At 39.8% G+C, this 17,060-nt stretch overlaps 1 protein-coding gene and 1 pseudogene across 1 annotated transcript in view; one reads left to right on the top strand and one right to left on the bottom strand.

The window, feature by feature from the left end:
- The window catches only part of GABRA3 (gamma-aminobutyric acid type A receptor subunit alpha3), a 415,959-nt gene that overhangs the window by 331,733 nt on the left and 67,166 nt on the right, over positions 1-17,060 (bottom strand). The gene's annotated exons all lie outside the window — the stretch shown is intronic.
- Positions 1,699-3,843, top strand: LOC105865774 (protein numb homolog pseudogene; annotated as a pseudogene).

Consider the following 17,060-nt stretch of genomic DNA (forward strand, 5'->3'; position numbering starts at 1 on the left):
AAAGACAGATTCTAGCAGAAATTAGAAAAAAGAAGCAAGAAGACGAGCATACAGTGGACAAGGGCCGGAAGGAGGGGTACCTGAGACCCTGGGAGAATCCACAGGAGGAGGTTGCGGAGGAGAACTGGAAGCTGAGACTGCCGGAGCAGCCCGGAGACCAGCAGGAAGGGTAGGTGAATATGCCGTTTCCCCTCCCCTGCATCTGGGACTGCTGGTGGGCTCCCCAGCAGGTGGAGAGACCTGCAGACACCAGCCCAGAGATGGCCGCCGCCAGCTAGTGGTGAGCCTGTAGCGGACGTGGCACCAGGCTTCCAACTCCCTCAGGGCAGCTCCGTGTGCACAGACCCGAGCCGCGCGGCAGGCGCCATGTTGCCTCATTCTCCCCTCCACCGACCCTACCCGTGGCTGCCCAAAGAGACAATATAGCCACCAGCCAGAGGCACCTCCAGGGAATGGGACCTTCCCTTTTGGGACCCTACAGCTGACTAAGGGGAACTCAGACCATGAGCTCCCTACCTGCCATCCCTCCCAGGTGCTGCTGGCACGGTGATCCCAGGAGAACAGGGCAGACCCTGAGGCTGAGAGACATAGACCCAGCTTGGGCTCCCTGTGGGTGAATTAGGATCGGCACTCCTCTCCCTGGTGGGGATAGAGTTTGAACTCTGGGACCCAGAGGTCAGACCTGCAAACCAGATCCCGTGCACCGAAGTCTAGCATTGCCCAGGGCACAGAAGGGATATATGTGAACAGCCTACTGAGGTGTGTGTGTCTTCAGGAGCAGATCAGCATCCTAGAGGGCAACCCTCCTCCCAAAATGAGGCCTTGCACCCAGCCCAGGTGGTGTTCCTGCGCAGGGAACTTCCCCGCCGGCATCACAGTCTGGAGAGGCCTGGTGGCATGTGGTCTGGCCTGCTGGCAGAGGCCCAGTAGTAGCTGTGGAGTTGGGGAAGGTGGAAAGAAGTGAGGCTCGCTCTGGACTGAGGGTCTCAGACAGCCCCACCCCCACACACAGACTTTCTGGCTGAGCGGGGCCATTCCAGCCCCTCCCTGACAGCTTTTCCTGGAAGCAGAGAACAGAACTTTGACCCCTGCTAACAGCATTGGTGGTGCCTGAGGGCAGGCTTATCCAACCCAGCTCCGCCCAGACTCTCTCCTAGACCAGTCCTCACTGAGGGAGAGAAAAGGACACACCTGGAAGTCCCAGGGCCCCACTGACCACCTGAGGCACTAGAGTGCCTACCTACAGGAACAAGAGCTGATAACAGGACACAAAAACAACAGTGTAGATGGGGGAGGTGGTGGCGCCTGGTGGCCACTGGCGGCCGAAGGTAGAGGCAGTGGCACTGGAGTTGTTCGGGGGCAGGGCAGGGAAGTCGTCTTTTATAATAGCTTCTGATCTGCTTTTTCTGCTTCCTGCCCTCCAGCTACCCATACAATAAATCCTAATGGAAATGTTAGATTTGGGGCTTAAGCAGCTTCTTCCAGGGAAGAGTGCCTGCTGCAGTTGCAACCCAAGCTCTTGATTCATATCCATAGACTGGAATATTGGTGGGCCAGCAGTCCTCAGACACCTCACTTAGGACAGCAACATGGATGGAACTGGAGGCCATTATCTTAAGTGAAACAACTCAGACACTGAAAGACAAATGCCACATGTTCTTACTTGTAAGTGAGAGCTAAATAATGTGGACACATGGAAGCAGAGTATAGAATGATGGACAATCGAAACTTGGAGGGGTGGAGATGTGTGTGAGATTGTAAAAGTTAAAATGAACAAACTACGGCAAAGTTTTAGGAGAAAGAAAGATGTTTATGTTCCAGAGGCCAGTCGTCCACATCAGTGGCAGACAGATGAAGAAGGTGTTCGCACTGGAAAACGTAGCTTCCCAGTTAAGTAACTTGGCCATGTAGAAGTTGATGAATCAAGAGGAATGCACATCTGTGAAGATGCTGTAAAAAGATTGAAAGCTGAAAGGAAGTTCTTCAAAGGCTTCTTTGTAAAAACTGGAAAGAAAGCAGTTAAGGCAGTTTTGTGGGTCTCAGCAGATGGACTCAGAGTCATGGATGAAAAAACTAAGGACCTCATAGTTGAACAGACAATAGAGAAAGTTTCTTTCTGTGCCCCAGATAGGAACTTTGATAGAACCTTCTCTTACATACTCTTACTCGTGATGGCACTACTCGGGGCTGGATCTGTCACTGCTTCATGGCTGTCAAGGACACGGGTGAAAGATTGAGCCATGCTGTAGGCTGTGCTTTTGCAGCCTGTTTAGAGCGTAAGCAGAAGCGGGAGGAGGAATGTGGAGTGACTGCTACTTTTGATGCTAGTCGGACCACTTTTACAAGAGAAGGATCATTCTGTGTCACAACAGCCACCGAACAAGCAGAAAGAGAGGAGATCATGAAACAAATGCAAGATACCAAGAAAGTTGAAACAGATAAGACAGTTGTTGGTTCATCAGTGGCCTCTGGCAACACTGCCCCATCCCCGTCCTCTCCCACCTCTCCCACTTTGGATGCTTCTGCCTCTCTGGAGATGAACAATCCTCATGCCATCCCACGCCGGCATGCGCCGATTGAACAGCTTGCTCGCCAAGGCTCTTTCCGAGGATTTCCTGCTCTTAGCCAGAAGATGTCACCCTTTAAACACCAACTATCCCTACGCATCAATGAGTTGCCTTCCACTATGGAGAGGAAGACTGATTTCCCCATAAAAAATGCAGTGCCAGAGGTAGAAGGGGAGGCAGAGAGCATTAGCTCCCTTTGCTCGCAGATCACCAATGCCTTCAGCACCCCTTCTGAGGACCCCTTCTCATCTGCCCCGATGATCAAACCAGTAACAGTGGTGGCACCACAATCTCCTGCCTTCCAAGCTAATGGCACTGACTCAGCCTTCCATGTGCTTGCTGCTAAGCCAGCCCATACTGCTCTTTCACCCGTAGCAATGCCTGTGCATGAAACCAACCCCTGGGCCCATGCCCCTGATGCTGCTAACAAGAAAATTGCAGCCACATGTTCGGCAACCAAGTGGGGTCAATCTTCCGGTGCTACCTCTCCTGGTCTCTTCCAGGCTGGTCATAGACGCACTCCCTCTGAAGCCGACCGATGGTTAGAAGAGGTGTCTAAGAGCGTCCGAGCTCAGCAGCCCCAGGGCTCAGCTGCTCCTTTGCAGCCAGTTCTCCAGCCGCCTCCACCCACTGCCGTTTCCCATCCAGCACCACCTTTCCAAGGGAATGCATTCCTCACCTCTCAGCCTGTGCCAGTGGGTGTGGTCCCAACCTTTGTCCCTGCCCAGTCCTATCCTGTGGCCAATGGGATGCCCTACCCAGCCCCTAATGTGCCTGTGGTGGACATCACTCCGTCTCAGATGGTAGCCAATGTGTTTGGCACTGCAAGCCATCCTCAGGCTGCCCACCCCCATCAGTCACCCAACCTGGCCAAGCAGCAGACATTCCCTCAGTATGAGACAAGCAGCACTAACACCAGTCCCTTCTTTAAGCCTCCTGCTCAGCACCTCAACAGTTCTGCAGCTTTCAATGGTGTAGACATGGCAGATTGGCCTCAGGAAACAAGCACACAGAGATTCCTGCAGGTAAATGCCCCGTGGATCCTTTTGAAGCCCAGTGGGCTGCATTAGAAAGCAAGTCCAAGCAGCGTACTAATCCTTCCCCTACCAACCCTTTCTCCAGTGACTTACAGAAGACGTTTGAAATTGAACTTTATGCAATCCCTATGGCTTATGGATGTTGTCCATACTTAAGGGGCAGAGGTCAAAAGAGCAAAGGGGGCTTTGTCTTCCTGATCAGTACTCTTTTTACTAATACCAAAGGTCCCAAGGAATAAGTCCAGAACCAGAGTACAGTAAGGAGTGATTTTGAAAGACATGGAGAAAACCATTCCTAGAGAAAAGCTGCCTTGCAGTTAGGCTAAAGTAGTTGAGGAAATGTTGCCCCCCCTCTTCCCTTCTTCCTCACCCCCTTACAAATCTCTGGCAATAAAGAAGCAGAATCTGAATAGGAATCTGTATTCAAAGCACATTTACTGGAATATAAAACACAATGGGAAGCATAACAATCTACCTTTGTTTTCCAGTCCATTCACCTGCCTCTTCTCAGTACTGGCCTGAGAGATCAAGAACAGACTGGTTTGTGCTCAGGCTAGGGAAGAGGGGGCAGGCTGTGCTGCCAGAATTCCCAGGAGGGCATATCAGCAACTGCCTAGCAGAGCTATATTTTGGGGGTGAAGTTGAGCTTCCATTTTAAGTAACAGAATAAATATTATAAATATATATATCAAAAAAGCCAAAATCTTTATTTTTATGCATTTAGAATATTTTAAATAGTTCTCAATATAATAAAGTTGTATGAGTTGTAAGTAATCTTGCCAAAAGTAAAAGGGTTAGTTGTAAGAAATTGTACATAAGATTGATTTATCATTGATGCCTATTGAAATAAAAATGGAAATACTGGAAGTTGCAGATGGGATCCCTAGCTTGTTTACTATCATTCATTGTAAGTAACACATTGCAACAACAATCATGCTTATGACCAATACAGTCACTAGGTTGTAGTTTTAAATAATGAAAACAGTATTGTCCTGGTTTTAAACCTATGGTGAAATTCTAGTGTCATTATTTTAATGGAATCAATTTAAATATGCTCTATAGAGATTATGTATTATCTTATATATATTGCTGCAATTTCCTTATGTTAATCCTTTGTTTTAACACTAAGGTAACAATTACATAATCTTACCACAGAAAGGAACACAGGTTACTGTGTTGGTTTATAATGTGGGTCTTGGTGGGTTTTGTTTTGGCCTTTAAATTTTGTTTCCACAAGTTTTGAGGATATGGGGATTCCAGTTTATTAGCTTTGTGTGTATGCCACCCCTCCCTTTTTTGGTGAGCAGAACATCCCATTGCCATTTGCAGCCACTTGACTTTGGGTAACAACATGAGATCCCATCTTATTTTTACTTTGGAACGTTGGCCTTACAATCAAATGTAAGTTATATATATTTGTACTGATGAGAATTTATTTACTTTAACAAAAAAACATGTTCATGGTAGAAAAAAAAAATAGCGTACCCTGTTCCTCCAAGCAAGCGACACCTACTGACAGGGACGGCATCCTGCACAGCTTTTTCATGGCACATACAGACTCAGTATACAGGCAGTGGTTTAATCTCACCCACAGACAACACCTACAGTCTCAGAAACGAAACAAGGGGTGTGAATACCCAAACAAAAAACTAAAGGAGAGAAACAGCAACTAATCGAAATGGGAAGAAATCAGCGAAGGAACTCAAGAAATATGAATGACCAAACGGAAAACACACACCCAAAGAGGAGCACCAGACGTCTAGAAATGGACACCAACCAAAATCAGGCAACCAAAATGACAGAAGAGTAATTTTGTATGTGGATGATAAGAATACTCACTGACATGCAAGACAAACTCCATAACCAACACAAAGAAACCACAAAAAGCCTCCAGGACCTAGAACAAAAGTTCACTAAAGAAATAGACACAATGAAGAAAAGTTTAACCGAACTCCTGGAAATGAAGAATCAATTCAGGGAACTACAAAATACAGTGGAAAGTCTCAAGAACAGGTTAGATAAAACAGAAGAAAGAATCTCAGAGATTGAAAATAACATCCTCCAACTAAATAAAACCGTCACAGAGATAGAGCAGAAAAACAAGAGAAAAGAGAAAAGCCTACAAGATATGTGGGATTATGTGAAGAAACCTAATGTAAGGGTCATGGTGTTACCAGAAGGGGAAGAAGACAAAACTCAAGGGTTGGACAAGCTATTTGAAGATATAATGGAGGAAAATTTCCCAGGCCTTGCTCAAAATCTCGATATACCAGTTCAAGAAGCTCAGAGGACCCCTGGGAGATTCAATGCAAACACGAAGGCGTAACGGCATGCAGTCATCAGACTGACCAAAACATCAACTAACGAGGCCCTTCTAAGAGCTGTAAGATGAAAGAAGCAAGTGACATACAAGGGAAAGCCAATTTGAATAACACCAGACTTCTCTAATGAGACTTTACAAGCAAGGAGAGACTGAGGCCCCATTCTCACTCTTTTGAAACAAAACAATGCCCAGCCTAGAATCTTATTCCCTGCAAAACTAAGCTTCATATATGAAGGAGAAATAAAGACATTCTCAGACAACCAAAGTCTGAGAATTCACCAACACAAGACCAGCCCTACAAGAAGTATTCAAAACAGTGTTATGCACGGAACACCATAATAAAAACTCACGAACTTAAAACAACCAAAACCCAAAGATTAAAGGCCAGATATTACTATGAATCAACAGAGAAATCAAAGCAACAACATCCAACCCAACAGAATGAACAATAATCTACCTTACCTATCAGTTCCTTCATTAAATGTGCATGGCATAAACTCTCCACTCAAGAGACATAGGCTGGCAGAATGGATAAGAAAATACAAGCCAAGTATACACTGTCTTCAGGAAACACACCTAAGCTGCAAGGATGCATATAGAATAAAAGTAAAAGGGTGAAGATCAGTATTCCAGGCAAGTGGAAGCCAAAAGAAGGCTGGTGTGGCAGTTCTAATTTCAGACGATTTAGTTTTTAAACCAACAAAAGTAGTGAAAGACAAAGAGGGTCATTATATAATGGTGAAGGGCACACTTCAACACGAAGAGATAACAATTTTAAATATATATGCACCCAACTTAGGTGCACCCAGTTTCATAAAGCAAACCTTACTGGATCTAAGCAAATGTATTAATAGCAACTCCATAATCACCAGAGATTTCAACACCCCACTGACGGGACAAGACAGAGCCTCCAAAAAGAAAATTAATAAAGAAATAATGGACTTAAACAAAACTCTGGAACAATTGGGTCTGACTGACATTTACAGGAAATTCTACCCAAAATCCACTGAATATACATTCTTCTCATCAGCTCACGGGACATTCTTTAGGTTGACCATATCCTAGGACACAAAGTAAATCTCAAGAAATTTAAAAAAAAAGAAATCATACCACGTATCTTTTTGGATCACAGTGCAATAAAAACAGAAATCAATCCTAACAGAAAATCAGATTTCTACACAAAAATATGGAAATTAAACAACCTCCTACTAAATGATTACTTCATAAATGAAGAAATCAAGATGGAAATAAAAAAATTCTATGAACAAAATCACAATGGACAGACAAGTTATGAACTCCTCTGGGACACAGTTAAAGCAGTTGTGAGAGGAAAGTTTATCTCCATAAATGCGTATAACCAAAGGACAAAGAGATCACAAATAGACAATCCAACGAAACCACTCAAAGAGCTGGATAAAGAAGAATAGACCAACCCCAAACCCAGCAGAAGAAGTGAAATCAACAAGATCAAATGAGAACTAAACAGAATTGAAAACAGGGAAGCTATTCGGGAGATAAATAAAACAAAAAGTTGGCTCTTTGAAAAAATAAAAGAAATTGACAAACCACTGGCTAAGCTAACGAAAAGCAGAAAAGAGAAATCTCTAATAAGCTCCATCAGGAACAAAAAAGTAGACATCACAACTGATCCCAAAGGGATACAAGATATAATTTATGAGTACTACAAAAATCTTTATGCACACAAACTGGAAAATGTGGAGGAAATGGACAAATTTCTAGAAACACACAGCCTTACTAGACTCAACCAGGAAGAAATAGATTTCCTGAACAGAACAATCTCAACAGCTGAAACAGAAACAGCAATTAAAAATCTTCCTAAAAAGAAATTCTCTGTCCAGATGGTTTCAGACCTGAATTTTACCACACTTACAAAGAAGAACTAGTACCTATCTTGCAGAAACTATTCCACAACATCGAGAAGAATGGAAACCTCCCCGACACCTTTTATGAAGCGAATATTACTCTGATACCAAAACCAGGAAAGGATGCAACAAAAAAAGAAAACTACAGACCAATATCCCTAATGAATATACATGCAAAAATTTTCAACAAAGTCTTAGCTAACCGAATCCAGACACTTATCAAAAAAATAATCCACCACGACCAAGAGGGCTTCATCCCAGGGATGCAGGGATGGTTCAGCATAGGTAAATCTATCAATGCAATTGACCACATAAACAGAAGCAAAAACAAAGACCACATGATTCTTTCAATAGATGCAGAAAAAGCTTTTGACAAAATTCAACACCCTTTCATGATACAAACACTTAAGAAAATAGGCATAGAAGAGACATATCTAAAAATGATACAAGCCATATATGACATACCCATAACCAACATCATACTGAATGGGGAAAAACTGAAATCATTTCCACTTAGAACTGGAACCAGACAAGGCTGCCCACTATCTCCACTTCTGTTCAACATAGTGCTGGAAGTCTTGGCTACAGCAATCAGACAGGAAAATGGAATCAAAGGTATCCAAATAGGGGCAGAAGAGATCAAACTTTCACTGTTTGCTGAAGATATGATATTGTATCTAGAAAAGCCCAAAGATTCAACCAAGAAACTAATAGAACTGATCAATGAATTTAGTAAAGTCTCAGGATACAAAATCAATACACAGAAATCAGAGACATTCATATACACCAACAACAATCTAATAGAGAACCAAATCAAAGACTCAATTCCCTTCACAATAGCAACAAAGAAATTAAAGTACCTAGGAATATACTTAACCAAGGACGTACAAGACCTCTACAGGGAGAACTATGAAACACTGAGGAAGGAAATAGCAGAGGATGTAAACAGATGGAAATCCATACCATGCTCGTGGATCGGCAGACTCAATATCATCAAAATGTCTATACTACCCAAACTGATCTACAGATTCATTGCAATACCTATTAAAATCCCATCAGCGTTCTTCACATATATAGAAAAAATAATTTTACACTTTGTATGGAACCAAAGAAGACCCCGAATATCAAGAGCAATTCTAGGCAACAAATACAAAATGGGAGGCATTAATATACCAGATATCAAACTATACTACAAAGCTGTAGTAATTAAATCAATATGGTATTGGCACAAAAACAGGAATATTGACCAGTGGAACAGATATGAGAATCCTGATATAAAACCATCCTCATATAGCCATCTAATCTTCGACAAAGCAGACAAAAACATACGCTGGGGAAAAAAATCCCTTTTCAATAAATGGTGTTGGGAAAACTGGATAGCCACCTGTAGAAGGCTAAAACAGGACCCACACCTTTCACCACTCACAAAAGCCAACTCACGCCGGATTAGAGACTTAAACCTAAGGTATGAAACTATTAGATCTCTAGAGGAAAAAGTTGGAAACACTCTCCTAGACATTGGCCTGGGCAAAGAGTTTATGAAGAAGTCCCCAAAGGCAATCACAGCAGCAACAAAAATAAATAAATGGGACATGATCAAACTACAAAGCTTCTGCACAGCCAAAGAAATAGTCATGAAAGTAAACAGACAACCTACAGAATGGGAGAAAATTTTTGCATCCTATGCATCCCGATAAGGGACTGATAACTAGAATATACTTAGAACCCACGAAAATCAGGAAGAAAAAATCAAATAACCCCATTAAAAAGTGGGCAAAGGACTTGAACAGAAACTTTTCTAAAGAAGACAGAAGAATGGACAACAAACATATGAAAAAATACTCAACATCTCTAATCATCAGGGAAATGCAAATCAAAACCACAATGAGATATCACTTAACCCCAGTGAGAATGGCCTTTATCAATAAATCTCCAAATAATAAATGCTGGCGTGGTTGCGGAGAGAGAGGAACACTCCTACACTGCTGGTGGGACTGCAAACTAGTTCAACCTCTGTGGAACGCAATATGGATATACCTTAAAGCGATACAAGTGAATCTACTATTTGATCCAGCAATCCCATTGCTGGGCATCTACCCAAATGATCCAGTGACACTCTCCAAAAAACACACCTGCACTAGAATGTTTATAGCAGCACAATTCATAATTGCAAGGCTGTGGAAACAGCCCAGGTGCCCATCAATCCATGAATGGATTAATAAAATGTGGTATATGTATACCATGGAGTACTATTCAGCTCTAAGAAACAACGGTGATATAGCACATCTTATATTTTCCTGGTTATAGCTGTAACCCATACTATTAAGTGAATTATTCCAAGAATAGAAAAACAAGCACCACATATACTCACCAGCAAACTGGTATTAACTGAGCAGCACCTAAGTGGACATATAGGTACTACAGTAATAGGGTATTGGGCTGATGGGAGGGGTCGGGGGGGCGGGTATATACATACATAATGAATGAGATGTGCACCATCTGGGGGATGGTCATGCTGGAGACTCAGAGTTGTGGGGGGAGGGGAGGAATGGGCATTTATTGAAATCTTAAAATCTGTACCCCCATAATATGCCGAAATAAAAAAAAGAACTATAACTAGACAAGGACACTAACAAAAATAGAAAGAAAGAAAATTACAGGCCTGATGAACATAAATGCAAACATTCTCAACTAAATATCAGCAAGCCAAATTCAATAACACATTGAAAGAATCACCATGATCAAGTCGGATTTATCTCTTGGATGCAAAGATAATTTGACATATACAAATCAAAAAATGTTATGATATACCACTTTAACAAAATAAAGGATAAAAATCATATGATCACCTCAATAGATGCAAAAAAAGCATTTCACAAAATTCAATACGCTTTCATGAAAAACTCTCAAAAGATTAGACATAGATTGAATGTACCTCAACACATTAAGGGCCACATATGATAAACCCATAGCTAACATCATTCTCAATGGTGAAAAATTAAAATTATTTTCCTCTAATATCAGGAACAAGACAAGAATTCTCACTCTCACCACTTCTTTTCAACACAGTAGTGGAATTCCTAACCAGAGCAGTTAGGTAAGAGAATGAAAGAAAAGGCAATCTAATAGGAAAGGAAGAAGTGAAATGATTGCTGTTTACTGCTGACATAATTTTATATAGACAAAACCCTAAAAATTCTACCCAAAACCTGTTAGAACTGATTTAAAAATTCAGTAAAGTTGCAACATACAAAATCAGCTTACAAAAATCAACAGCATTTCTAGCTGAAAGGAAATCAAGAAAACAATCCTGCTTATACAATAGCAACAAAAAAAACAAAAACACTTAGGTATAAATTTAACCAAGAAGGCAAAAGACTTTTACACTGAAACCTTTAAAACCCTGATGAAAGAAATGGAATAAAACACAAATAAATGAAAGATGTTCAATGTTCATCAATTGGAAGAATTAATATTATGAAAATGTCCATACTACTCAAAGGGATCTGCAAATTTAATGGAATCCTTATCAAAATCCTAATGTCATTTTTCACAGAAATAGGAAAAAAAGATGAATTTTTTAATAGATTGTAGTTATGGCAGAAGGGTATTGGACCAAGAGAGACAAACAAACAAAGGGCATAGATTAGAGAGTTCAGAAACAGATACAGGCATAAATGACATTTGATTTATGACTGTAGAAACACTGAAGACTGCCTGAAAAATACAGGATTTTCAATAAATGGCTCTAGGACTATTGTTTTTTCTTAATTCATACAATAATTAAATTAGACTCTTATCCATACATACAAAATTACAGTTGGGTGGAAGATCAAGTTATGAAAAGTAAAACTATAAAGCCTATAGAAGTGAATGTGTTCATGGGCATTTAAATTCAGAACTCTGTTAATTAAATGATATGAGACAAAGCATAAATAACAAGCACCGAATGCTTCCCACACATCATGTATGTATCTGATAAAGAAACATTATCCAAAATATATAAAGAATTCTTATAGCACCATAAGAAAAAGAGAGAAAATCCAATCGAAAAAAAAAATGGACAAAAGGCTTGAGTAGTCACTTTACAAAAGAGGAATTCCAAGTGTCATTAACCATAAAAAAGTGTTTACCTCATTAATAATTACAGAAATAAAAATTAGAGCCAAAATAGGCTTTTGCTACACACTCATTGATTAACAAAAATTTTTAAATTCTCATAACATTAAGTTTGGCGAGGGTATGAAGCACCAGGAATCTCCTACACTGCATGTAGGAGTATAAAATGGTACAACCTCTTTGGGAAACAGTTTGGCATTAGCTTGTATAGTTGATGGTACACATACCCATGATACACCATTTGGACGGCTAGACATATGCCTTAAAGAAACTTACGTAGAAATGTTCCAAGATAATTGTGAAAGAATGTTTATAGCAGCACTGTTCTTAAAAACAGAACAAGAAACAACCTGAATATTCATGTTATTACACCATGGATAAATTGTACTGTATTCATACAATGAAATACCATACAAGTATGAAATAAAATAAACTATAATTACATCCAACAGCTTGGGCACATCTCACAAACCTAATGTTAAATGAACAAGCAAGCCACAAAAGAACACAGCATGATTTCATTCACATGAAGTTCAAAAACAGTGAAACTAAACTGCATTTGATTATACATATAAGAAAGTTATTTTAAAATGCAAAATTCAGGATAGTGGTTACTTCCAGTGAGGAAAGAAAAGACTGAGATAAGTAATTGGGTTCATTATAAGCTTCAGGAGCACCCACAGTGCTATAGATCTTGACTTGGATAGTGGTTACACACGTGTTCACTTTACAATTATTCTAAAACAGTGTGCATCTTTATATAATAATTCTGTGTGTGTGTTGTATTTCATATTTTTAAAATACAGAAAAGACCTATGCACAGTTGAATGCTAAAAATTTCAGAATGTTAATTACATCAATACACTTCCTTAAAAACTTAGTCTTAAGATTGACTGAAGAAATTCAATTAAAGCAATAAGGCACCACTCCACCTATCAAATGAATAAAAGCTTTTCTAAAAAATGCTAAACAATTCTTCTAAAGATAGGATGAGACATGAATTTTATATCTATATAGATATATATACATATATATGTGTATATATATATGCTAATGAGAGCATAAATCTATGCAACCTTCCTTGAAAACAATCTGGCAGCATGCATAAAAAGCCTGTAAAAAAATCCATGCTCTGACTCAGTAACTATACTTCTAGGAATCTACTGGACAGAATAAAATCAAAGATGCAAAAAGAATCATGTTGAAAGAATACATTTTTGCATTGTAAAGCCACCACTAGTGCTTAATCATTTGACTATAATGCACACCAAGACAATCTCAGAACATAGGCTGCCAATCATGATAGAAAACAAAGAAAAACAGATGTAGTATAATAATGATAATGAGGATGATCATGATAATAATATTATAATAGTTTATACTCATTTAGTACTTACTGTATGCCAGGAACTAAGCACTTTATATACAATAGATATTTTGTTTTCACAACAAGTATATGAGATAAATATTATTTTTTCTATTATTTTAGGGATAAGGAAACTAAGGCAGAAAGATAAGACATGATTTATATATCAGACAGTTTAACCTCACTATACATTCAGTGGTTCTGCGCTACCTCTAGTGGACATGGTAGGAGATTTTAAAAATACACAGAGAGTAGGGGGATTAATGGCTATGTGGCTGATACAAACAGCAATTCCTGTTGCATAAGTAAATATATAGTCCATTGCCAAACACCCACTGTGCCTGAGCATCCACCCCAGTAGTCAGAACATTTGATCACAGGCACACTCAGATGATCCTGCAATATGAGCTGATATCCAGGGTGATGGCAGCACAGGCAAACACAATGCTGTAAGAGTCATTAAACTGTTATTCATGATAGAGACGATTCCATTCTTTTATTCTCAGTTCAGGAGTAGACAATAATTTCACTTTCACACAATCATAGTATATGAGTACAAGTCAACCCTAAACACAATGTATGAGCAGAAATTCTTTATGCATGCTCAGTCTACTGTGGAGAATAAGCTAACAACCTACATGTAAGAGAAAATACATATGACATAAAGAAAACAACTACATAGTAAAATTGCATAGATGATCACAATACATAATCAAAAAGCCACAATACAGGCAGGAATACCTTGGTCCAGGAACAAACAGTAATGGTGGAAGATATCATGACATATGCTCAAATGAACACATACAAGAAAAACCATCACTAGTGTTTGAGTATTTAGCCATGATACACACCAATATACCTTGCAACATGAGCTACCAATTATGATTCAGGTACAGGTAGAAATGGTACAAGTAGTCAACTATCATGCTATTCTTGCTTAGGTAGACATAATGAGTGATGAAAAACATGACACAACAAATGACTGGCTTTGCCAAAGGAGTAAAAGTGCAAAGAAACAAGGTGCAAAAGGAGAAACCAAGGCATGACATCAGATGACCATGTTGAATGGACAGCCACTGCCAGTAATTTAGCAAGTGACTGAGGTGCACAACCAGACAAACTCATAATGCAAGCTGACAACCATGATAAAGAACAAAAATATAATACAAATGATATAACAATGTCAGCAAATACTTAGCATTTACTATGTGTCAGGCACTAATCAAAGTACTTTACATTTCAGCGTTTGAATCCTCACAACAACCCTATGAGGTAGGTATTATTATTATTTATTTTATAGTTGAGAAAACAGAGACACAGAAGGGTGAAATGACTTGCTCAAGAACATCAAGCTATTAAATAGCAGAATTGGGATTAAATTCAAGCAGCCTGGCTTCAGAGTCAATACTGTGCATATACACTGATGGTGCCATGCTTCCTCATATGGATGTGGTACAAGATTAAAAACACAGAGCACAGGAACAAATATCTTTGGTTCAGAAGTAGACGGCAATGTAGCAAAAGTAGACACCGTAGCACATGCTCAAACATCCGTGGTGCATGAGCAGCCACCACAGGAGTCTGAGCATTTGACCACGATGCACACTCAGGTTCTGCAACATAAGCTGACATCCAATATAGGAGTAGATATTGAGGACGAAGGAGGAGGCAAACACATTGAAGTAATAAATAATCATGGTGCACAAAACGATATTCATGGTGTAGAAATTTCCATTTTAAATACAAAACAGACAATGATGGTGCATTTTCACATACTCATTATGAATGAAAAGATCATAGTAAAACTTCAAACACAGTAAAATAACAGAATGCATTATGCACATTCATACAACCATGAAAAATGAGCCAACATCCACTTAGAGCCAAGAGACATTGTATGGTAGAAAATAATGATGAGTGGAGATCTCACATATGGATATGGTACAAAATGAAAATATCTCAATACACGAATGATCATTTCAGATGCAGGTGGCCAAGGTGCATAGAGAGACACCATGAAACATGTTCAGAAAACAGTTGGTGAAAGTCGTCAGTGATGTCTGACCATTTGATTCTGATATACAAAAGTGCACAAAAAACAGTCTATACTCTGGCATGGTAGTCATCCCAAAGGAGCTAAGAGACAGATATGATATACAAACTTGGGCTCTGAAGAGCAAATCATGTTGTGATGTTCACAAAGATAGATATTGTGCCTTACAAAAGAGCCATGGTAAAGGAGTAAATAGCTTTGCCCATGAGTAGATATCAGGTATGCCTAACGAGACCAGACAACATATGCTCAGATGACCATGTTGTATGAACAACTACCACTAGTATTTGAGTATTTGACTATGATGCTTACCTACACAATCCCATGACATAAATTGAAAGTGATGATACAAGAACAGGTAGAAACGATACTATGCTTGCTAAAATGCGTATGTTAGGTGATTAAAAATCACAATTCTATTTAGTATAGGAGCAGATGGCAATGAAGAAACAGGTGAAATCATGGTATATGCTTAAACAGCGATGGTGCACGAACAGCAACCATAGGCATTTGAGCATTTGACTGTGATGCACAATCAGTCCAGTGACATGAGAAGACATCTATCAATTTGGAACAGAGAGACACAGAGCAGAAAAATACTGGAGTGATCCAGGAGTAGAGAGCCATGTAATATGAATAAATACCATAAAACACATACTGATATGCATCATGCATAAAATACCATTTCCCTGTAGAATAGTAGGCAATGAAGGTTCCTGCTCAGAAACCATGAGATATGACCAGACAAGCATGCTGCATGCTCAGACAACCATGGCGCATGAGCAAAAACTTATAATACAAAAGCAGGTGGGTGTGATACAGGAGCAAATAACATAATAAGGAATATACCCAGATGAATAGGACATATGAATAAAGGAAACATAATATATGGATACATCTTCTTTTGGCCAGCAGCATATGAAAATGATGCTAGAAGAAATACTATGGCACATACTCAGACCATTGCAGTGCATGAACAACTACCACTGATATTCGAGCATCTAACCATGACATACACCTAGACATCCCAAGGAAACAAGCTGATGACCACAATATAGGAGCATATGAACAAGGAAGGATATTAGGGAAGATAAGGACAAAAGAAGAGCAGAAAACAATAGTGCCTTAACTAACAGAATACTAAAGATTTCAAAGGGTGGTGGTGTTCACCAGAGATTCAGGGGTTGGAGTGGTAGTCCCACATCTGAGGGATGTGGTGAACATTGTGGAGGGGAAGGGCATACCTCTAACCTTGCTAGGGAGAAGCAAAGATATAAAATGTGACCAAAATATTAAGGAAAAAAAAAAACCACATTTGTCAGGTGTGGGGTAGGTGGGAGGGGGGAGAGGACGGGTATATACATAGTGAATGTGATGCACACCATCTGGGGGATGGACACACTTGAAGCTCTGACTCGAGGGGGGAGGGAGACAAGGACAATGTATGTAACCTTAACGTTTGTACCCCCATAATATGCTGAAATGAACAAAAGAAAAAAGAAAAAATTATACTAAAGATGGCAATGATTCAAAGGGAGACCTCCATGGTATATGCTTATATCATGGTGCTTTAAACACTATCACAAGTATCAGCATTTGATCATAATGCACACTCAGACAACTCCAGAATTTGAACTGACAATTATGATACAGAATCAGGGGGCATCATATCATTATCATCATCATTATCATCACCATCTTCTTCATCATCA

This window comes from Microcebus murinus, chromosome X, assembly GCF_040939455.1.
Source record: "Microcebus murinus isolate Inina chromosome X, M.murinus_Inina_mat1.0, whole genome shotgun sequence".
NCBI lineage: Eukaryota > Metazoa > Chordata > Mammalia > Primates > Cheirogaleidae > Microcebus > Microcebus murinus.